Raw genomic sequence first — 24,246 nt, forward strand, 5'->3', positions numbered from 1 at the left:
TATCAATTCTAACAGCTGCCTGTAATGAAACTCAGGGATTCTGCTCAGCAGGGACAAAGATAAGAAATGTATCAACTAAATGTATCAATTTAAAACAGTTTACAGAGTCGGCGACCCCCTCTCCCAGAGCTGCTTTTGAAGGTGAAAAATTACACTTTACCATACCTACCAACATTCTGCAAATTTGTTTTACCACGCACCTTTTTGCAGCCACACCCCCTATTTACAAAATTTGCCATGCTATGAAAGTTTGAACACATTTCCTGTAGTTTTAATGTTTTATTACAGTTTTACTAATGAAGGTAAATTGCCTTTTAAACTGTGAGTCTAACTTCTCCCAAGGGACAAAATGTTCCAAATGTACCTTAAGTATCTATTCTGGGCTCTCTGCCAAGGGCCAATTAAGTTAGAAACATTGTATCTTTTGTGGCTGTTCAGTGCAGGGAAATTGGGACTTTCCAGTACAAAAGCAGAACTGCGGGTTGAGCTGTCAAAAGCGGGACTGTCCCTCTCAAAACATGACAGTTTGGGAGGTATGACTTTACTCTTAAATATTAGAAAAACGGTGACACATAGAAAATTGAATTTAATTGGAAAAAGTCATTATTTCAGGTGATCTATCTGAAAACAACTAGTTGTTTGAAGGTGAACAACCCCTTTTAGTAGTGAGTGCCACTCCAGCAGAATTCTGCACTGAAATTCATTTTTCAAAAGAGCAAACTGATTTTTTTTATATTTAATTTTTGAAATCTGACATGGGGCTAGACATAATGTCAGTTTCCCAGGTGCCCACAGTCATGGGACTTGTGCTCAGATAAACTTCAGTCACTCTTTACTGCTGTACTGCAAGTTGGAGTGATATCAGTGTTTTACTGGGGTGCCTTGGCCCATCAGAAAGCCATTGGCCGCAGGCCCACTCTCCAAACTAGTTTTCCTTCCTTGTCATTCACTTTCTTTATTCTTTTAATCACTTCTCCTCAAATATTATCATCAGTATCTCCCTCTATTTTGTTTCTTTATTCTCATATAGAAATGGGGCAATTGCTGTTGTAAAGGCAAAGAGTTGGGTGAGCAAAAGGGCCCACTGAAACCTTGGCCCACCGGGAATTATCCTGGTATCCTGGTGGGCCAGTCCGACACTGAGTGATATCACCCCCCTTTCCCCACAGTCCATCAGCAGAACAATGGGAAGGTAACCAGAAAACAGCTCCCTGGTAGATATAAGGGTAAGGGCACACCTGGAGATTCGGGGAGATTTAGTTGCCCAGAATCAGATGGACGACACGGGGAAGCAGTCTGGGGAGATTAGTTGCCCCAAAGAAGAGGCGATGTGTCTCCCCCCGAATCTCCAGGTGTGCTCTTACATTTAGGGTGGTGGCAGACGGGGAGATCAGTCGCCCCAAATGCCTTCCTGCAGGCAAGAATGCGAATCCCCGTCAGGATGGCATACAAATTGCTTCATTTTACAAAGTCGCATAAAGTTGGTTCTTTAGGAAAACGGGCAACCTGGGTGGATCAGGGTCACTGGGAATGAGAAAGCATGCTATATATGGGATCATTATTTTTTAGTTGCCAGGGCCCTCCATCCAGAGTCAAAAACTCAGTTTCCCTGGGGGAAGGGGCTGTTAACTAATTAGTATAGGGCCCCATTATCTGATCTGATCAGGACGCTTCACAGCAGATTTCAGGTTATTTCTGATTGGCTCACTGCCATTGTGTGTTTTTCAGTGTTGCAATATCTGTTGTTTGTAAAAAGTAAAAAAAAAAAAACATATTTTTAATACATATATTGAGCTATAGGGTGTTTTTTAGGAGTGTCAAGAGAAAGGAGACCTTTTCTTGATTATTATCCGGCTGTAATGTATATACACGGCTGGAAGGGACGAGGCTCCATGTGAAGTCCCATTGTCACACACTGTTGTATTGTCTATACACAATGTCTTTATATATATATATATATATATATATATATATATATATATATATATATATATATATATATATATATATATATATATATATATATATATATATATATATATATATAAAATAGATATTGCATCTCCTGTTGTTCACTGCACATCAGAATACAGCGAATATTTTCTACTCTATAATCTTATACTTTCTGCTCATAAAGGGAAGGGGTGAAAAGCATTCCTGTACAGCCCTGTGTCTCCATGATCCTTGTCTCCAGAAAGGAAGCTAATTATGGCATCCTAATTAAAAACATTTCCTCCCATCCTTCCTATCTCCGTTTTCTGTATTCACTGTTGGTGTTCACGTTGCTATTAAAGGAACAGTAACACCAAAAAATTAAAGCGGTTTTAAGTTAAAGGATCCGTAACATCAAAAAAGTTTTTTTTTTAAGTAATGAAATAACGTAGTGTTGCCCTGCACTGGTAAAATGAGGTGTTTGCTTCAGAAAGACTATTATAGTTAATATAAACAAGCTGCTGTGTAGCCATGGGGGCGGCCATTCAAGCACAGGATACACAGTAGATAACAGATAAGTACTACTATAGTTGATATAAACAAGCTGCTGTGTAGCCATGGGGGCAGCCATTCAAGCACAGGATACACAGTAGATAACAGATAAGTACTACTATAGTTTATATAAACTAGCTGCTGTGTAGCCATGGGGGCAGCCATTCAAGCACAGGATACACAGTAGATAACAGATAAGTACTACTATAGTTTATATAAACAAGCTGCTCTGTAGCCATGGAGGCAGCCATTCAAGCACAGGATACACAGTAGATAACAGATAAGTACTACTATAATTTATATAAACAAGCTGCTGTGTAGCCATGGAGGCAGCCATTCAAGCACAGGATACACAGTAGATAACAGATAAGTACTACTATAGTTTATATAAACAAGCTGCTGTGTAGCCATGGGGCAGCCATTCAAGCATAGGATACACAGTAGATAACAGATAAGTACTACTATAGTTGATATAAACAAGCTGCTGTGTAGCCATGGGGGCAGCCATTCAAGCACAGGATACACAGTAGATAACAGATAAGTACTACTATAGCTTATATAAACAAGCTGCTGTGTAGCCATGGGGCAGTCATTCAAGCACAGGATACACAGTAGATAACAGATAAGTACTACTATAGTTTATATAAACTATATTTCCTTTAAAAAAAACTTTTTTTTTTTTGGTGTTACTGTTCCTTTAAGAATTATTGTTACCAGGCTAATGTACAGCAAAGGAGGACTTGGGCTGGTCTGTAAGGGAACCAAACAACCTCACAGCATGTCCAGGCCCAACTCTTTCTCATTTATTTAACTCCTGTAACATTTACTTTATATGTTGTTCTGGTGGCAAGGAAACCCCATTGCTGCTGAGGACTCAGATCTACAAAGTGCAAAGTATAAATATAGCTGCAGTGTTTGGGATTTTGGGGGGGCCGACACAATCTAGTTGTTACACTTGCAGAGGATCAAGCCTCAGGGTGCAGAACGTTGCTCCCTACCTGTGCAACTCTACTGAATGTGCTTTATTAACCCTTTCACCAACAGATGCCATGATTAACTAATACAGGGCCTGGTCTTCTTGCGGGTCCCGTCAGCCAAGATCTGCACCCATACGCTCCTGCACTTCTGCCGCTGGCCCGAAAAACACAGCGTGTGCCGGTATTTTACTGGCCTAGCCGTTAAAAAACCTGCCAAGGCCAGGGCCGGTATTACAAATTTACCGACAGTGTAGTTGCCGGTAAATTTGTAATACCCTTAAAAAAAGCCCTTGGCCCGCCCCCAATTTGCTTAAAACTTAAGTTTTTTCGGCCTTCTGGCCATCACGCAATGTGGCTCCGCCCTCTTTTTCCATCACGGAATGCCCATTTTGTTCCCGCCCCCCCAGCAGGTAAAAACTTTAAGAAAAGGTGGCAACCCTAGTGCAGGTGTGCACACGGAATTATGCACACACAGACGGCGCAGAGGGTCCCTGAGGCAGTAGCCATGGTGGGCCACGGCCCCGGAGAACACAACGTGCACAGGCGCAGGGAGGGGGGCTCTGAGGCAGACCCTGCTGACAGCTCACAAAGATAAGTGCCCAATCTGCCCCAAACCCTGCCCACTTTCCAGTAAGCCACCTCCCCCTATAAAACTGCCACACCACCTGAAATCAGGCAGCGGAGTACAAGGAAGAAGCTGTGCACTCATGGTGCAGAATTAGGGTTGCCACCTTTTTTGGAAAAATATACAGCCTTCCTATATATTTAGGTTTTTTCCCTATTAATAACATTGGGATCAACCATCATTTTTACTGGCCAGGCTGGTAATGTACGGGCCAGGTGGTAACCCTATGTAGAATACCTGTAGTATATCTGCTCCTAAATACCACCAATTACCCCTCAGTTTTGTGCATTGGCAAATGAGATCTAGATATGATCCAATAGCCATTCCCAAATCCACTCTGACCTGGGGTAAATGCCAAGGCACTTAGGAAGTATGGTCAAAATCAGCCAAATTTCCTGACTATTTCTGGTTATATGTATATGGCCAGCTCAGACTATAATGATAATAAAAAATAATGACACAGCAGCCTCATTGGCTAAGAAATGTCCATATTAATCCTTGACTTTCATCATAACCCTGTACAACCTCTGCCCAGGACTGAATTCAGTAATAAACATGAGAAGTGTTAAACCAGCATCACGTGTTCTGTCATATAAATATAGCAGACTGGCAAACCTCTCCGTATTTGTGCCGCTGATCATCTGAAGTGCTGTTTCCATTGTAGGGAGGGTGTCAGGTATAAAGTGCCACCTGTTTGCCATTGTGCATTCAGCCATTGTGCATTCAGGGCCCCACTGGCAAAATAACATTCCTCTCTACCCACCGGGGTCAATGCCCAATTACCCACACCCCCACTATCCCACTCCTGCTGGCATCCACTGCTACCCGCTGGAGTCATACACTGGGTGGGAGCCCAGAAAGTAAATTTTCCTCTGGGCACCTATGAACCCCACTGTGGTTATCAGGCAAATTACTGTTAAAATCAATGTATTGTGACAGTAAACTACTGATATGATACATGGAGAGAACTGCAGTCTGTGTGTGTCTCTGATACTGATGTGATACATGGAGAGAGTGTAAGCTTGTTTGTATCCCTGATACAGTTGTGAAACAGGGAGAGAGATCCCTGATACTGATGTGATACATGGAGAGAATTGCAGTTTTTGTGTATCTCTTATACTGACGTGAAACATGGAGACAGTTCCCTGATACTGATATGATACATGGAGAGATTTGCAGCCTGTGTATATCTAGGGTTGCCACCTTTTCCGGAAAAAAAAATATATTTATAATTTTTCTCTATTAATAACATTGGGATCAACCATCATTTTTACCAGCCAGGCCAGTAAAATACCGGCCAGATGGCAACCCTATGTATATCCCTCATACTGATGTGATACATGGAGAGAGTTCCCTGATACGCATGTGATACATGGAGAGAGTTGCAGCTTGTTTGTATCCCTGATACTGATGTGATACACGGAGAGAGTTGTGGCCGGTGGGCCGGGTGGGTGTCAGGCGGATAATGTGCAGAGCTGTATTGTGTATTTGTGCTACTGATGTGGCTCCTCTGTGCTTGTTCTCTCCTCCCATCTCCTCTCACTCACTTCTCATAAACACACCCTGTTTGTGATCCCTCTCTGGCCGAATATTCCGAGCCCGTTGTGCAATGTGAGCGGCACTTTAAAGAAGAAGCAGCCCCAGGAGGATCTCGCCCAGTGATAAAGGGGACACGCTAAGCAAGGTACAATACTTTTATTTCACTTTCACACCCTGCAATGTGGATGGTACAGAGATAGGAGGCAACAACTTGAACCTCTTTGCTCTTCAGCAATGCATGTTATTTAGAGTTCATTAGTCTAGGCTTTAATTGCCTCCGTCGGCTGCTCACTGAGGAAGAAATCATAGTAAAACAAGCAAGATGGGGTAGAGATACTGCTGGGAGCTGCTGCAGAGCCTCTTTGACAATGGAGCTTCTCATTGAGCTTTCTGGTGTATCTATAAAGCCTGGGTCTGTACAACAGCCGCCTCCCAATAACTGACTTGCCCTGGTGAAGTCCTTTACTAGTATCACCAAAATTGTTAAGTGGGTGTGAGATTTAGCTTGTCAGTTGCCTGACATTCTTATGATTACTTTATTATACCAGACACCTGTGCAGTTGGGAAATAGGTACAAGGTGTGGAACCTCAGTTGCAGCTGGGGTATGTGACTGGTGCAGGAAATATTTAGGGGATTGAGATTTAATGTTCAGATGTACATCATTTGAGTTGCTGTTGGGTGTATGACTTGTGCAGAAGATATTTAGGAGACTGCTTTGGACCTAACTTGAGTTGCATTTCGGTGTAGAACTTGTGTAGGAGATACTGTATATACGGGACTGAGGGTGAGTTATTGCTCAGTACAGAATTGAGGTGATTTTTGGTGTAGGACTTGTGCATCAGATATAGGGGCAAATTTACTAAAGGCAAAAATTCGCCAGCGTGACGTCATTTCGGTACTTTGCCGATTTACTAATGGTCGCTGGCGTAACTTCGCTAACGAAGGAGATAGACTCTAGCGGTACTTCGCTTCTTCACGCCTGGCGAATTTGCGCTCTGGCGAATGGACGTAACTATGCAAATTTACTAAGATGCGGATTTTACTGAACGTTACCTCTTGCGCCAGACTTGCCTTCACCACCTCAGACCAGGCGAAGTGCAATAAAGTAGATAGGACTTCCTCAAAAAATAGTTTAAATTTTTCTAAGTTCCAAAAAACCTGGCGACTTTTCCTTTTTCAGGGTGATAGTCTGCAAAAGATCGTAATTTTTTTGGGGGGGTAACCGGCTTCCCCCCTACATTTCCTAACATATGGCACATAAACTATACACTGGGCTCATGTGTAGGGCAATATAACAACTCTATTGTCCTTATTAAAGTTTCCCGGGTTTGTGTAATGTAATTTATTTGTTGCAACATATACGTCCATTCAACTTTAACTTCCCGCCGTATGCAAATTAGCCAATGATATCGCAACTTTGCTTTGCTTGGCGCAGTAACGCTAGTGCAACTTCACCAGTGTTTGGTGCCCTGGATGCAACTTCGGATTTTAGTGAATTGGTGTTGTCCTGGCGAATCTACACCTGGCTAAGTGTTGCGCTGTGAGCGAAGCCGTTGCTGGCGAATTTTCGGAGGTTGGTCAATTTGCCCCATAAAGAGGACTGATAGTGAGTTTTTGCTTAGTGCAAAGGTTCGATTGCAGATGGAGCTTATAGAAGACAAGAAATATAGGCAACTGAATGGCTGTTATTGTGCAGCTGGTACTGATCATGGGTCATGCTGGGGTGTCCGACTTGGTGAAGAAGGGACAATTTAGAAATACCAGGGGGAAAAGTGCAAGAGCACTAACGACTGCAAAATCATATCCATTTGTACTTATTCAAGCACCACTTCTTTCCCAGTCTTCACCAGCGGGCAGGTCTGGAGTCAAAATAGGCCCTGGCATTCCAAGTACACAGAGACCCAAATAGTCCTCCACCAGCCCACTAAATAGTGACTGTCTATGGGGCTTTACAGCAGCCCCTCTGGCATTTGCCAGAACCCAAAGATTGCCAGTCCGGGTCTGCCAGGGGGTGCTTGTATGTGTGACTCCCCCCTCTGGCCCCTCATGAACACAATGCTGCTTTTCCAATGTAATGCATTACTAATGCTCTGTGTTAGTCAGATCATCGACAGTGGGATGGTACCAGCTTTATGGAGCATCTAAAAAATGCTGGACATGGGGACACTGCCCTATGGAGCCAAACACAGGGCCAAACAGCAAGGCTGTAGGACCAGTCAGACAATAATTATTTTTTAAGACAGCTTTTTCTCCAAAAAGAAAATGGTGAGGGAAGTGCCCTATATCTCCACCCTTTAACGTTCTGTAAACATGAGCATTAAAAGAGCACTTTTACTCTTTAGTGTCATGATTCCCAAGCAGTTTTGCACTGATGTGGTCTTACAAACCAGAATGTGGTGTGAATGCCTGACTTGGGAGGTGGCTGAGGGAGACAAGTAGAAGTTATTTAAAAGCCACAAAAGTGTCCCTAAACACTCAAAACCACAAAAAGAAAGCCTACAATTGAATATTCGGTTACCACTAGATCATCTAAAAACCCTCAAACAGACTTGACAGCATATTCCCAAGGTATTAATTATGTTTGGTTTTATTACTGATTGTATTGACTTACCTGAAACCCTGGGCTCCTATCAGCAGAAAACTGCACCGGGCCGGAGTTATACCAGTGAGCACCGTGGAGAGATCCTCTTCCGTCTGACTCTTTCTTTGCACGGCTGCACATGTGCAATAGAGAGTAAAAGCCAAACTTTAACTAAAAAGTCGTCTATTTCGTTCTAATGCGCATACGTTTGCCCCGGGAAATTTGAAGAAAGAAGAGGATCTCTCTGCGGTGCTCACTGGTATAACCCCAGCTAAGTAAATACAATCACTTGGGAGTGCCTAATATTTGGCACCCCAAAGTGCAAGACGACTTTCCTTCTCCTTTAAAAGATTAGTGTAACATTTTATAATGCCTGCCTGGGGGAGTGTATTTCATGGTGCGCATATGACTGTGCCAACTTACTTTCTGTTCTGTTGCTGTTCTAGATATGGTTTTAGAATCAGAGATAACCAATAAAAAAACAAACAAATACAAAAAGTAATGTAAAAGTGATACCTACATTGGCTAACAATAAAAATACATTGCAAGCTTTCGGAGCACCAAGGCCCCTTGTAAGGCAAAATACAAATGAAAGCTGGAAAGGCACAGCATATATTCTGTTAGATCAGTGAAATGTGTTCATGGGCAATAAATTAGGGAGTTACAGATAGAGAGAGATCAATTGTAGAGATAATACAATGAATTAGGGTGGGTTGTAAATAGTCCAAGAGTCTGGATTCAGTCAGGTCACATAGTGTCACATGAAACCTGACCCTAAATGAAGGCACCTGTTTTAATGTGTTAAATAACTCCATACATTTCAATTCATAAATCTCCCTTTCCTGTTCAGTCACATAAGACTTCTGTTCAGATCAGTGAACACCAATATATATATATATATATATATATATATATATATACTGTATTAGTGAGGTCGCCAAACGAGCGGATCGAGCTGATACGCATACCTTGAGGTGGGCGATATCGGGCTGATCTGAGCAGAATACGGGCGGTCAGATTAAGGACCGGTGGAATCCTCGATCTGACGGGATGGTTGACCCTGCCCGATCGACATTTAAGGTGGCCATACACGGGCCGATAAAAGCTGCTGACAGACCGTGTCGGCAGCTTATTGGCCCGTGTATGGGGGCCCCCGACGGGCTTCCCCGATCGAGATCTGGCCGAAAGTCGGCCAGATCTCGATCGGATGGGATTAAAAATCCCGTCGGATCGCGGCCGCATCTGTTCGTTGATGCGGTCCCGCGATCCGACCGCCCGTTTGGCGAACGCTAGGATCGATCGTTGGGCCCTAGGGCCCACGATCGGATCAGCCCGATATTGCCCACCTCAAGGTGGGCATATCGGAGGGAGATCCGCTCGTTTGGCGACATCGCCAAACGAGCGGATCTATCCGTGTATGGCCACCTTTAGCCAACTTTCAGCCAGATATCAGTCAGGGAAGCCCGTCAGAGGCCCCCCATACACTGCCCAATAAGCTGTCAACTTAATCTGTCAGCAATTTATATCTGCTTGTGTATGGGGACCTTAACTTGTGATTCATTCAGACATGCAAGTTTGGGAGCAGCAGAGATACAGGCTGCAATGGGGCCCACTACTTACCACTGAGCTTGTGCCCCCTGACACTGAGGTCTGCACCTGCTACCCACTTTGGGTGCGCTCTTATGAACTGTGTAAATGGACCCCTGTATATTCTTGCTCACTACCCACCTGCATGCTGGAAAGCTGGGTCATGCTAGATGCAACCTAAGGGTAGGACTACATGGATGTTTTTGGCACAATCCGACGCGCTGCAACAAAACACCGGCATCAGACCACATGCACCGGAAATAAGGTAAGTAATGGAAATGTCGGATGAAGTCGCAGCCTTGATCCGACTCGACACGACTGTTGGATGCAGACGCAGCAGGCAACGTCTGCATCCGACAGTCGTGTTGCGTCAGATCAGCGATGCGACACCATCCGACAATGCGTTCACTTACCTTAGTTCCGTCGCAATCGATTTGACGCCGACGTTTTGTTGCAGTGCGTCGGATCGAGCCGAAAACGTCCATGTAGTCCTACCCTAAGGGTAAAACTCCTTGAATGCTTTTCATCAGACTTTGTGGGTCAGATTTAATCTGATCCTCCATGCAACAGCACAAGATTTTGTAGGATGCTGCAAAATCTGACACCCCTAGGCTAGAATGTAAAGGGAACACAAAGACTCCATCCTACTTCATCTGATCCGACTTTGGTAGGAACTCCACGGTGTGGCTCGTGCCGCCGTTGCATGCTGCGTTTTCATCCGACAGTTGAATATAAGTAGTTCTTACCTGCGATTTCTCCTTCACTACCTGTATCTTTAGAACATCTGACACTTTGCATGCGTTGCGATGTGTCGGCTCGAGCTGCACCGTGGAGTTCCTACCAAAGTCGGATCAGATGAAGTAGGATGGAGTTTTTGTGTTTCCATCTGACAGTCAATATATTTTAATGAGAAAAAAGTATTTTCAACATCCGACAGTCGTGCTGGATGCAAAATTGTACATGTAGTTTATGCATCAGATTTTTGTATCAGTCCTATTATATTTAGACCCATGCAACTACATCAGACTTTTCAGATGCGTTTTGTCAATCCGACACATCCTACAAAAGAGCTTGTGGGGTTTTACCCTTACACTTTGTTGCTCTTCTGATTTCGACCCTTCTCTCCTACATTCTGATTTCTACCCTTCTCTCCTACAGTCTTTCCACCCTTCTCACAGTCTGATTTTCACCCTTCTCTCCTACCTTTCTGATTTCTACCCTTCTCTCCTACAATCTGATTTCTACCCTTCTCTCCTACAGTCTTTCCACCCTTCTCACAGTCTGATTTTCACCCTTCTCTCCTACATTCTGATTTCCATCCTACACTCCTACATTCTGATTTCTACCCTTCTCTCCTACCTTTCTGATTTCTACCCTTCTCTCCTACAGTCTTTCCACCCTTCTCACAGTTTGATTTCCACCCTTCTCTCCAACATTCTGATTTCTACCCTTCTCTCCTACCTTTCTGATTTCTACCCTTCTCTCCTACAGTCTTTCCACCCTTCTCACAGTCTGATTTTCACCCTTCTCTCCTACATTCTGATTTCCATCCTACACTCCTACATTCTGATTTCTACCCTTCTCTCCTACAATCTGATTTCTACCCTTCTCTCCTACAGTCTTTCCACCCTTCTCAAAGTTTGATTTCCACCCTTCTCTCCCACATTCTAATTTCTGCCTATCTCTCCCACAGTCTTTCCACCCTTCTCTCCCACATTCTGATTTCTACCCTTCTCTCCTACATTCTGATTTCTACTCTTCTCTCCTACATTCTGATTTCTACTCTTCTCTCCTACATTCTGATTTCTACCCTTCTCTGCTACATTCTGATTTCTACTCTTCTCTCCTACATTCTGATTTCTACCTCTCTCCCATAGTCTTTCCACCCTTCTCTCCCACATTCTCATTTCTACTCTTCTCTCCTACATTCTGATTTCTACCCTTCTCTCCTACATTCTGATTTCTACCCTTCTCTCCTACATTCTGATTTCTACCTCTCTCCCATAGTCTTTCCAACCTTCTCTCCCATATTCTCATTTCTACTCTTCTCTCCTACATTCTGATTTCTACCCTTCTCTCCTACATTCTGATTTCTACCCTTCTCTCCTACATTCTGATTTCTACCCTTCTCTCAGCTGTATATCAGAGCCCTATAAGAGAAACACAATCAAGGCAGCTTATGCTTATTGAGGGATTTAGACACAATATAAAAAGATGGTGGCACTTAGGAGTTTTGATTTCTTATGTAAATGAAAACTGCCTGTATAGTTGGACATTTGCACGAGGACACCAGTACAATAATTGGCACAGTTCTCCATTTGTTTCATCCACAATGCTTTAAGTCCAGGCTTGTTACAATATAAGGCAGGGATCCCCAAACTTTTTTAACTGTGAGCCACATTTAAATGTAAAAAAAAGTTGGGGAGCATGCAAAAAGTTCCGGTGGTGCCAAATATGGGATATAATTGGCTATTGGTAGCCCCTATGTGGAAGCATACAGAAGGCTCTGTTTGGCAGTACAACTGGTTTTTATGCAACTAAAGCTTTCATCCAAACCAGAAATTGAAAAATATGCATCTGCTTTGAGGCCACTGGAAGCAACATGCAAAGAGTTGGAGAGCAACATGGTGCTCGGAGCCACTGGTTGGGTATCACTGATATAAAGTATTTTTAAACATGCCGGTATCACTTTAGTTACAAACTGTGAAATGGAAATGCACATTGAGGCTTTGGGTAACAAGTAAAGGAAAATATAAGAAGCCATAATGATTACAGATGTAGATAGTGAAGAAGCACGCACTCCATGGGCCAGTCGATATGATAAAAAGTCTTTATTCAAAAAACAGCTAAAACAATGAAACCTTTCATTGTTTTCACTGTTTTTTGAATAAAGACTTTTTATCATATCGACTGGCCCATGGAGTGCGTGCTTCTTCGCTATCTACATTGAGTCACTCCCCCAGCTATGGGTTCGGGGCACTGCACCCGGGCCACCCAACATCTTCGGTGAGTTTCCATCCATACAAGATTGCCGTGGATATTTAAAATTTGAATGCTAGATACTGGTTAAAGCTACACCCTGCAACGATAGACCAAGGGTTTTTACACCTGGGTCCCACTCTGCATTGGGTGAGCCGTTAACTTTATTTTATACCTTGGGGACTGAGCCAAATGTTTTTTTCTTTGTACATAATGATTACAGGCAATGTTATAATGTAAATGACTGAAATGCAATTAAAATACATTTTTGAGATTGAAACACAAAATATGCCTCAATTTATAATGTGGCGCCATATACAGGAACTCATACATACAAACATATCCCTCAATCATTATAGCACAGAAAGTAGTACCAACCTGCGTGTTTTATATTGATAGAAAAGCTCTATGGTGTCTCTCTCTCTCAATGCTTTGAGCAAATGTGGGCTGTTCCTGCTGATTTGTGATCCTTTAAAGGAGAAGGAAAACGACCAAGGCAGTTTATTGCCAATAGATTAGCCACAACGGTGCAAGCTAGAGCACTATATTTTTTCTTTAGAATCCTATTCCATACTTCAGTAAACAGCTCTAGACACTGGGGCTCATTTATAAACACTGGTCAAATTTGCACATGGGCAGTAACCCATAGCAACCTATCAGTGACTTTCTTTTCAACCAGCTGCAGGTTGAACAATAAAAGCAAACATTTGATTGGCTGCCATGGGTATTTGCCCAGGTGCAAATTTGGCCAGTTTTTATAAATTGCTTGCTGTGACTTCACCTGCCGAAGTCTCTCCCTGCTCGCTCTGAGCTCAGATTACAGCAGTGAAGGGAGGAACAAACTGAGCATGCTCAAGCCCTAGCCCTGGAGGTTTAAGATGAAAACAGGAAGTCTGATACAGAAGCCCATGAGTACACAATAGAAGGAAAGAAATGTGGTGTTTCTTTTGATAGACTCTGTTTACTGGTGTATTTATATAGACCTTTCTGATAAAGCTTCTCCTTTAGTAAATACAGCAGGACAGAGTTTCTGCACCACTTAATGTAAAATTAAGAAACGTCACCATTAACCATATCCTGGAGTACTTGAATAACAGATGTAGTGCCACATCAAGCTGTCAGCAAACATTGTCCTTTAAATAAGGCTTCTAGCATCCCCTGATCTGTATAAAGGCCAGTCAAGGCTTCAGCTGGAATATGTATTGTCGTTTTATTTTCTCTAGTTCACGAAAAAGAACATTAGTAGAATTTAATTTAGAATCCAGAGAAGAGGCTGTTGATGGGTTCTTGTCAGGTTTGTTTACTTTACAGAGTAGAAGCCTTAGGGTCTGTAAGATTTATTTATACAAATAAGTACATGGCCCTACAATAGATTCAGTCTGGGAGTGTATTCCCTATATAGACTTTACAGAGGGACCAAGGGTATTCTGTATAATTAGAAGGCAGTAAGGGATTTTAAAGTGAGTAAGTAGCCCCATAGAATGTATAGCGTGTACTGGCAACAAATACACTCACATTCTCAGAAACATGAGGGTAAACTGTATTTTTGTAATGGAGGTGTCTGTCGCCATCTTGTCTTGGCTTACTGTCTCCATTTTCCACTACTCTCTAAGTGTTGTCCTACTGTCTCAGCTTTGCCCTACTGTCTCTATATTCCCCTACTCCCTCAGTGTTGTCCTACTGTCTCAGCGTTGCCCTACTGTCTTTATCTTCCCCTACTCCCTCAGTGTTGTCCTACTGTCTCAGCTTTGCCCTACTGTCTTTATCTTCCCCTACTCTCTAAGTGTTGTCCTACTATCTCAGCTTTGCCCTACTGTCTTTATCTTCCCCTACTCTCATTGTTGTCCTACAGTCTCAGCGTTGCCCTACTGTCTCCATCTTCCCCTACTCTCTGTGTTGTCCTACTGTCTCAGCTTTGTCCTACTGCCTCCATCTTCCCCTACTGTCTCTGTGTTGTCCTACTGTCTCAGCTTTGTCCTACTGCCTCCATCTTCCCCTACTGTCTCTGTCTTTCCCCACTCTGCCAATGTTGTCCTGTTGTATGTTTTGCCCTGGTGTCACCATCTTGCCCTTCTGACAATATCTTGCTTTACTGCTGCCAGCTCTTTCTCGTATCAACATCTTGCCCTACTATCTCTATTTTCCCTTTAAAGGGTTGTGCACCTTTGAGTTAACTTTTAGTATGACGTAGAGAGGGATATTCTGAGACAATTTGCAATTAGTTTTCATTTTCTATTATTTGTGGATTTTGAGTTATTTAGCTTTTATGATCAGCAGCTCTCCAATTTGCAGTTTCAGCAATCTGGTTGCTAGGGTCCAAATGACCATAGCAACCATGCCCTGATTTGAATAACAGACTGGAATATGAATAGAAGGGGCCTGAATAGACAGATAAAAAATAAAAAGTAGCAATAACAATAAATGTGTAGCCTTACAGAGCATTTTTTAAGATGGGGTCACTGACCCCCTTTTGAAAGCTGGAAACAGTCAGAAGAAGAAGGCATATACTTCAAAAACTATAAAAAATAAATAATGAAGACCAGTTGAAAAAGTGGCCATGCTATTTAATTCTAAAGGTTAACCTGAAGGTGAACCACCTTACCGTCTTGCCTTTGCTGTCTCTATCTGTCCCTACCACACCTTTTATCCAAATTAGGGCCTCATGGGGCCCCTATAGCTCCTGGTCCCCCTGCAACCGCAAGATATGCTTTCTCTGTAGTTACACCCCTGATTTTGGGATTTTCCACAGATTTCAAGGAAAATCGGTTTTCGCACAAAAATCCGAAAAAGTTTTTTGTCATCTGCTTTTTTCATTTTTTTATTAAATAACCCTCTTAAAGTTAATAGAGAGGTAGAATCAGGGTCGGACTGGCCCAGCGGGACACTGAGAAAAAACCCGGTGGGCTCCCAGCTCTTGTGGGCCCCGCCAGCCCAGATCCGCACCCAGATCGTTCAATTTGCCGGTTCCTTCTTGTCTTGACCGCCCAAAAAACATAGGGGCAGATTTCAGACCCTATCGCCAGGCAAAGTCCTGACTTTTTTTCGGTACGGTTTTCTCCAGACATTTTATAACATATGGAACATTCATTTTACAGTGGGCTCATGTGTAGGGCATTATATGAACTCTCTTGTCTTTATTAAGGTTCCCTGGACTCGTGTAATAAAAAGTGTTAACTTCAAGAGTTTGCACCAACATTTATAATAAAGACGTCCATACAACTTTAAATTACCCGCTGTATGCAAATTGACCTAAGCGCAAGATCACTAACGAATTTTCGGGAGGCACAAATGAACGCTAGCGCATCTTTGCTATGAAATGCTCGCACTGTCGAAGTAACGCTAGCGAAAAGTCGCCAGCATTCTGCGCCCAAGGGTGAAACTACGCATATTAGTGAATTAGTGTAGTGGTAGCGAATTTGCGCCTGGTGAAGTGATGCGATGTGTGTGAAGCGGTCGCTGGCGACTATTCGCCCTTTAGTGAATCTGCCCCACAGTGCGCACCTGCGTACAAGTGCATATGATCGGCAGCGTGGCCGGGGGTCCGGAGGGGGGCCCTGGACAGCAGCCAAAGGTGGGCTTTGCCAGGGTCCTAGAGGTACAAATACAAATTCAGTTGATATGACTCATGTGATGGCTGCTTTCCTGGTTGAGCAACATCTGCCAGACCACCGTTACTCAGTTTGCGCAACAGATAATGTGCAAGACTTCCTCTTGTAAAGGGATATTGTATATTATCAGCTCGGCACAAGCAGGAATAGCATGAGGCAACCTTGCTGGGCACTAGGGCAGCTACCGCCATGAACTGGGACTTTGTTTCTCTATAGAATCTGCACAGATCCTTTCCTGGATATCTTTGTTTATTTGTTTATTTGTGTATAATGACTGGTTACAAAACTATTTATCACTTTATGGCAACCAGTAAACAGTTCCTCAGCATATTGTATAGTTCTCAGAACGGTCTGCAAGAGTACACACGTCTATATGTTATTCTGTCACCATTCTGTGTGTTATTCTGTCACCATAGCAACACCAGACTGACAGGAAGCTGCAAGGGGTTGTGGGAGATTGTATTTGAGGCAAATTAAAGCAAAGGCTAATCCTTAGTGTGTGTGTGTCTCTGGCCGGCTGGTGTTACACAACTTTCACTACTAAGGACCGACTGTCACGTATCCATGGCAACCAAGCAGCACTTCACTTTTCTGGCCTTCAGCAGTTATTTTGTAAACATTTCTGGGAATTTAGGCTTAGGGAACTCCTTGGCAAGAAAGATTTTTATAACAATCCTAGAATCTCATGAGAGCTAAAAGTTGTATGTAATTTCCCCCTGTGCCCCTACACACTGCCTGCGACTATTCTGTAATGTTATTTCAGTGCACTTGGCACAGGATAAATTGCTGCATTACTGTCTGGAATTAGGTCACTGGGACAGAATGTTCTGTTATACAGATAGCTAGAATCTCAGCTGCCATAAAGCAGGACAGGACTGCTGCTTACAATGGGGATCAGATTAGATCTGTGCAGCCACTGGGACAGAATGTTCTGTTATACAGATAGCTAGAATCTCAGCTGCCATAAAGCAGGACAGGACTGCTGCTTACAATGGGGATCAGATAGGATCTGTGCAGCCACTGGGACAGAATGTTCTGTTATACAGATAGCTAGAATCTCAGCTGCCATAAAGCAGGACAGGACTGCTGCTTACAATGGGGATCCGATAGGATCTGTGCATTCACTAGGACAGAATGCTCTGTTATACAGATAGCTAGAATCTCACTTCCTAGGTTTATGATTTTAGATTTTACGGCACATGGTGAGCAACGGGTTGACTTATGGATGAAGCTATGTGTTGAATTGATTAGCGTGTCTAAGCACAAAAAAATACAGGTTGGTCCACCCATTCGACCCAAACAGCTCACTGGTCCACTAGAGTGCCCTAAGAATGACTGACATCTAATTGTTCTCACTGATGTACCCACTGTACATGCCGTAGACTGCAACGTGGCAATGAAGCAAATTCTGTACATAGAAACAGTTTCATAAGAATGAATCCCAGGTAACTTTTGTAAAGAGATCAATGTGCTAATCCCGTCCAGCTATTCCAACTATAATAGCATCAAGCATGGCCTCCATTGTAGATATCTAGAGGCAGAAGGCAACCAAAGGGTCATCTGGACGATTATTAGTTAAATATTTGCTGCGTTCTGCATCTCAGCTCCTTTCTACACAGAACATTATGTTTTATTTATATTAAATCCTAGCAACCCGTATGTACTGTACCAAGCTATGCCGAGCACTGGCAAACATATTGAACAGCTAGATTTACAACTAACCCTGCCTGTATCTGCTGTACTATCTGCTCCCAGTGCTGTATGTAAGCTAAGCACAAGCATGGGAGACCCAGAATGGTTCTGGTCATTCATATTAGTAAATCCCAAAGGAACTATGTTTATTACTCTTCTGTCTCCTGCACAACTTTTCCATGGCCATCAGTAATATGCACTACTATAGAGTCCAACATAACATTTCTTTTTGGTTTATCCAGCACAATTGTCTGTCTTTAACTACAGAACTTAAGGGATACTGTCATTTAAAAACATGTTTTTTTCAAAACGCATTATTATAGTGCTGTTCCCGCAGAATTCTGCACTGAAAACCCTTTTTCAAAAGTGCAAATAGATTTTTTTATTTTTAATTTTAAAATCTATCAATCTATCATGGGGCTAGACATATCGTCAGTTTCCCACATGCCCCCAGTTATGTGACTTGTGCTCTGATAAACTTCAGTCACTTTTTACTGCTGTACTGCAAGTAGGGTTGCCACCTGGCCTGGCCGGTAAAAATGATGGTTGACCCCAATGTTACTAATAGGGAAAAAAGATTAATATATAGGAAGGCCGGTATTTTTTTCCAGAAAAGGTGGCAACCCTAACTGCAAGTTGGAGTGATTTTAATCCCTCCCTCCCCCCCCCCCAGCAGCCCTTCAGCAGAACAATGGGAAGGTAACCAGATAACAGCTCCCTTATAGATATAACAACAGCATTCAATAGTAAAAATCCATGTCCCACTGCAACTCCTTCAGTTACATTGAGTAGTAGAAACGATAACCTATCAAAAAGCAGTTCCATAATGCAGCTCTGGCTCTTTCTGAAAGCAGATTACCAGACAAAATGACCTGAGATGCACCTACACACCAATATTACAACTAACAAAATACACTTGGGTTTGGAATAACATTTTATATGATAGAGTGAATTTTTAGAAATAAAACCTACACCAAAAAAATCATGAAAGAAACCCTTAAGCATGCTTGCCTTTTTGAATAGGCATCTTTATACCCATTTACACTTGCATTCACTCTATTGGGTTGTCTGTAACCATTCTCACAATCCTCTGCATATGCTGCTCCTGTATATTCCAGACCTGGGTTTTACAATATTTGGCCTTCCAGACCTGTGCCTTCCAACTGTGCCTGTGACCTTCCATTTTCTGATTACATTCCTTACAGTTGAAACTGACAGTTTAAACCTCTGAGATAACTTTTTGTAGCCTTCCCCTAAACCATGATACTGAACAATCTTTGTTTTCAGATCTTTTGAGAGTTGCTTTGAGGATCCCATGCTGTCACTCTTCAGAGGAGAGTCAAACAGAAGCACAACTTGCATTTTCTCATGATTGGACACACCTGCCTATGAAGTTCAAGGCTTAACGAGCTAATCCAACCAATTTGGTGTTGCCAGTAATCAGAATTGAGCAGTTACATGCATTCAAATTAGCAAAATTACAAGGGTACCCAATTTTTTGCACAGCCACTTTTTCCCACTTGATTAACTTTTTCATATGAAACAAACTTTATCTAATTGCTGTATGAATGGGCCCAATGTTCAGATTCTCTGGTGCGGTCTAGAAGACCCAATCAACACAGCAAAACTGTACAGTATGTTTTATATGAGTTCTGATCTGTATATTTATCCTTCCTATTGATCATTCAATCTGGCTGCAAATGATCACTTTGGATGATGTGGTCTCTGGTTACGTGGGCCGCTTGAGTGAACAATATGAAGAAAGAATTCACCGGCACACAGGTATTGCTGGCAGGGTGAAAACCCTTGCTTTAAAGTTTAATAGTGCGACATGCAACGTTTCGGGGACAACCCCTTTATCAAGCATACTGAAACAGAATGCACGGAGCAATTTAAAGCATAGGTTAGTGACGTAACAATTACATATGTGTGCATATAATTAACATAATGAATTAACATAATGAATTACCATCACAAAGAAAAAAAATTTTCAAAAAAAGAAAACGACAAGAAAAAATTAACAAGAAAAAATTAAAAAGAAAAAATTAAACACCCAAAAAAATATTCAAAAAAATATTATTTATAGTAAAGTGTCCCAATAATCGATATCCAAAAATTGTTTAGGAAAAATCCCTAAAAAATAGAAAAATAATTGCAGATATTATTTCAAATCCTTGATTAAAAACCAATTATTCTTACATAGTAAAACATGAATGTATTACAAAATATACAAAGATTAAAAACATAGTATCCAGTTAAACTAGAAGGGAGCAGCAGAGTTGAAAGCAAGTATGTAACATTTTTTAGCTAATTTTATTACTTGACACTTAAAGAAACAAAATAACTATCTTACCCTACATATGGGAAGCTGTCCCTGGCATATAATCCGGCTGTAATTGTTATCTACAAAAGAAGAACACAACACATTAGAGAATGGGATTACAGGTATCATAATGTTATACCTAAAAAAAAAATTTTTTAGGGATTTTTCCTAAACAATTTTTGGATATCGATTATTGGGACACTTTACTATAAATAATATTTTTTTGAATATTTTTTTGGGTGTTTAATTTTTTCTTGTTAATTTTTTCTTGTCGTTTTCTTTTTTTTGAAAAAAATTTTTCTTTGTGATGGTAATTCATTATGTTAATTCATTATGTTAATTATATGCACACATATGTAATTGTTACGTCACTAACCTATGCTTTAAATTGCTCCGTGCATTCTGTTTCAGTATGCTTGATAAAGGGGTTGTCCCCGAAACGATGCATGTCGCACTATTAAACTTTAAAGCAAGGGTTTTCACCCTGCCAGCAATACCTGTGTGCCGGTGAATTCTTTCTTCATATTGTTGTGGGGTTGCCGAAGCCCTTTTCCCCGAGCACCAGGGTTAGTATTTTGCTGGGTGTGCGTGAGCAGTTTGAATTTTTTCCGCTTGAGTGAACAACCAGATTTGTTTTCAGAAAGATGAATTTGCTTCATCTCCTCCCTTCCCTGCCTCTTCTCCGAAGCGAGCCAACAAGCTCTGATTAAATGAGCGTAATAACTGTTTGTTTTGTGCAGTAATGCTGGATGATAGCAAGGTCAAGGCATTCAAGTGCCTTTCCAATCAATTACATCACCGGCTCAACAAGCCTAAAAACACACTCCACACTCTTGTATTTGAGTAAATAATTCATTTTATTGTTATGAGACTTGTAGAGAAATGGTGACCTAGAAGAATTAGATGCTGCAAAAGATTACCATGGAGCGAGGATATGGGCATTCAGGACCGCAGTGATGGACATAATGTCTCCGGTCAACAATACAATTGAATAAAAATGGACCTTTGTCACCAGAAGGGCATTTTGGTGCAGAGCTCTGCATCCAATTATTAGTTTTTCATTCAATAATGATATAATCTTGTAATCATTGTAACCCGGAAGTGACATCATTGGAAGTAGGCGTGATCGGGGGGGAAAGTAGTAAAACCGGAAGTGCTGTCATTGTAAGCCGGAAGTGACCTCATCAGAAGTAGGCGTGATCAGGAAAAAGGGGAGTAGAACCGGAAGTGCTGTCATTGTAAACCGGAAGTGACATCATCGGAAGTAGGCGTGATCAGAAAAAAGAAGTAAACATTGCTATAGAGAGGACCCGCAGATTGATGAATTTGTCTTTCCTTCTGGTTCTTGAAATTAGGGATACACTGAATCCAGGATTCGGTTCGGGATTAGTCCAAGATTCCTCCTTTTTCAGCAGGATTGAGTTTCAGCCTAATCCAAGTGCTGGGCTTGGCCCATCTGAATCCAAAAAATCGCGTGACTTTTCGTCACACAAAAAATGTAAAATTCTCTTTCACCCTCATTTTCCCTAATTCAAATAATTTAATTTAAATATTAAATATGCAAATTCTGGGTTGGATTTGGTTCTCTAGTTTGATGAATCTTTTGCAAAAGATCCAGGATTCGCCTGAATCCTAAAATAGTGGATTCCTATATGAGCTTTTCTTGGAAGCGCTGGGCACAATTCACAAAAATACTTGCAGATTTTGCAGCACTTTGTAGAGAATATGAGCTGGCAAGTCCCCTTCTCCCTCTCATTCATGTTTTTTGGCCACGATTGTAAATAAGGGTGTTGCCCATTAAACATTTACTCGCAGATCTGAGTCACATAGAATTTTATTCCATTTCTTTATTGTGGCTCTGACTCTTTCCTGTATATTGTGCCCATGTCAACCCCAGAGCACAATGTGTGGGAGTGGGAAATTATTTTTTTTCCATAGTGGAGCCGTGGTGCTGCCTATCTCCTTTGCTAAAGAGAGAGTCGGAATATAATTTTAAAGAACTTTGCTGCTCCTAGCAGGGCCAAACCAGGCCATTCCGTAGGATAGACGTTCAAGGCTGGTGTGTACTTTTCACCCTTCATCGTGTAAGTGAGGAAAGTCCATCAGATCTAATGACCAGTTGCCTCATTTCAACTCCAAACAAATCCAAAAGTTGCCTCTATGGCACCTGAAACTAGAACATGTAAATACACCTTGTTGGATGTTCAACCCACCACAACGTATTCCTCAAACTTGACTCAATCCTCAAACCTCAACAAGGTCAATCTTTGTGAGTTGTAGATGACAACCATGAGCTGTGTCCCCCATTCTCTCTAGTGCGTCTGTTATCTATAATTTATTGTGGTGAGGTGTGTCCTTATACTATATATTGGAGAAATCACTAGAAGCCAATGTCGATACCATGAGTACTTAGCCAGTCCAACTGTAATTGCTCAATTTTTAAAGGGGACCTGACACCCAAAAAAATAATTATAAATCCTATTTTATCACGTTAGTCAAGCAAAATGAACTTTAATTACACTGTAAAAAATTTTTGAATCTTGTTTCCTGCCATCTGTAAATTAATAATTATAAAAGCAGGCAGCAGCCATTTTGTGGACACTGTTATTAAGACAAGTCTTGTATCATCTCAGAATCTTGTCTTTGCACCAGAATGGGGGACCTGATGTCCATCCCCATGTCCTGGCTACACAATTAAATGGTGAAGAGAACAGAAGGAATGTGGGGAGAACAGTGACATCTAGTAAGTGCTGATTGGATAGTGAAAGTAGTTGCCTGCCCCGCCTCTATGCCTCAGGCATAGAGGAGGGGCAGGCAATATTTGATTGACAGCTGAGATTTTTAAATGAGTTTACAACAGCTATAAATGCTCAAATAAAAAAATAATTTGTAAAAAATGTTTAAATTGAAAAGGGCATTTATTTTACAGCTTTTTATGTCTGGGTGACAGGTCCACATTAATAGTTAAAAAAATGATTCAAAAGGCTTATTCCTGCCTCATTTTCTAAGTGTTGTTGTTGTTGTTAGGTCACAAAGATTCAGTGACCCCCAAATAGGAGTCTAAGCTTAAAACTAGAGAGCTGCAGACAAAAGGAGAAGGTGCCACTGACTACATAACAGTAAAAGTTCATTTTAAGTTCAATTTGACAACTTCTCCTTTAAACTGAGTTATTTGAAGGGGAACTTCATGAAAATGAAGAATTGTAATTCTACATTGTAACAAACTTCCTACTTCAATTTTCATTACACATTTTAGTTCATTGTGTATATGGAATTGTGTCCTGGTGACTTTAGAAACAATGTATCTGAGTGACAGACTTGCCTTACTGTGAACGATCTGACTTTTGCAACATTGTTTAAAAAGTCAGAGCCAGGAGTAGCGTAATGGCCACCAGCACTGCATTTAATAACAATTATATTTGTACAATACTTTATAACCAGTGAGAATATGCAGTGAATGTACATTGGAAAGCTGCTTAGAATGACATTTTCTTTCATTAGGCAAAAAAACTGTTTTTGGGTGGAGTTTCCCTTTAACGTGGAGTCTTCGCCATCTGGTAAAATCCTCTGTGAAAGGAGATTGCACAGCACAAAAGCAAAGAGCAGTGTCACTGGTGTAGGACAGAGATCGGAGGAGTGTAGCGCTGATACTACAGGAGTAGTGCCCCTTTGCACCGTTGTATCCACGGTGATTGTTCTCGCACAAAACCCTTTGTCCCCCTGTAAAATGTAAAACTGACATCATCTTGTTGCCCAGGCACCGGTTCTGTTTCCGACCAGCACAAGAACTGCTTGTTCCACACACAAAGAGATCACTATTTCTCTTCTCTCAATTGGATGAAAAAACCTA

At 41.7% G+C, this 24,246-nt stretch overlaps 1 protein-coding gene across 1 annotated transcript in view; it reads left to right on the forward strand.

Annotated features, from left to right (window-relative positions):
* Positions 1-5,552: 5,552 nt before the first annotated feature.
* The window catches only part of paqr8.S (progestin and adipoQ receptor family member VIII S homeolog), a 31,441-nt gene continuing 12,747 nt past the window's right edge, over positions 5,553-24,246 (forward strand). Inside the window, exon 1 of the mRNA XM_018266010.2 lies at positions 5,553-5,770. The gene's annotated coding sequence lies outside the window, so the exon portion shown is untranslated. The remainder of the gene's footprint in view (positions 5,771-24,246) is intronic.

This window comes from Xenopus laevis, chromosome 5S (assembly GCF_017654675.1).
Source record: "Xenopus laevis strain J_2021 chromosome 5S, Xenopus_laevis_v10.1, whole genome shotgun sequence".
NCBI lineage: Eukaryota > Metazoa > Chordata > Amphibia > Anura > Pipidae > Xenopus > Xenopus laevis.